Source organism: Equus asinus, unplaced genomic scaffold (genome assembly GCF_041296235.1).
Source record: "Equus asinus isolate D_3611 breed Donkey unplaced genomic scaffold, EquAss-T2T_v2 contig_52, whole genome shotgun sequence".
NCBI lineage: Eukaryota > Metazoa > Chordata > Mammalia > Perissodactyla > Equidae > Equus > Equus asinus.
The window spans coordinates 20,888-21,706 of NW_027225205.1; the positions used below are offsets into that span (position 1 = coordinate 20,888).

An 819-nucleotide genomic window follows, 5' to 3' on the forward strand; every position below is an offset into this window, starting at 1 on the left:
GTCTACGGCCATACCACCCTGAACGCGCCCGATCTCGTCTGATCTCGGAAGCTAAGCAGGGTCGGGCCTGGTTAGTACTTGGATGGGAGACCGCCTGGGAATACCGGGTGCTGTAGGCTTTTGCCTCCCTCGCCTTTTGCCGCCGGCCGGGCGCGGCTCCCTCCGCGCTCCTGCCGCCCCTCCTCCGTCCTGCGGCCTCCGGCCTCCGTCCTCCGCGGACGCCCCCCACCCCTCCAGCCAGCCCGACCCCCCCCACCCTCCCCCTCCCCTCCCGCCCCCCTCCGCACCGCGGGCCCGCCGGCGCCGCCCATGGGCAGGGCCCAACCCCTCCCCGCCACAGCCCAACCCTTCCAGCTCGCGGCCCCACCCGAACCCAGGGCCAATCGGGGCCAGCCCGGCGGGACCGGGACCGGGACCGGGACCGGGACCGGGACCGGGACCGGGACCCCGACGCCGCACACGCCGCCGGCCGGCTCCCTCTGGCCTCGGCCTCTTCCCACCCGCTCGGCTCCCGCTCCGGTGACACCCCAGCCCTTCCCTCGGCGCCCCGCCCCCGCCGCCCCAGCCGCCGGGTAGAGTCGTCCTGTCAGGTGGAACGGATTCCACGGCGGTGCCGGGAGGCCCAAACGGGTCCCAAAGCGACCAGCCCCGCCCACCGAGGAAAGGCACCTGGTCAGGCTTTTCCAGACACCGCCCGCTTCTCCAAGGACAGGGCGGACTGGGTTAGAGAGGAGCGTCTCGGGCACCTCACCCAAGACGGGATGGCTTCTGCCTTTGCTGGCGTCTCTGCCGCTGCAGGTCATCTTCTAAAACCTGGTA

The 819-nt window shown here is 72.6% G+C and overlaps 1 non-coding gene across 1 annotated transcript; it reads left to right on the top strand.

The window, feature by feature from the left end:
• On the top strand, positions 1-119 carry LOC139044026 (5S ribosomal RNA). Its single transcript, XR_011501091.1, has one exon. It is a non-coding gene; the product is annotated as a 5S ribosomal RNA (ribosomal RNA).
• The last annotated feature ends 700 nt before the right edge of the window (positions 120-819 follow it).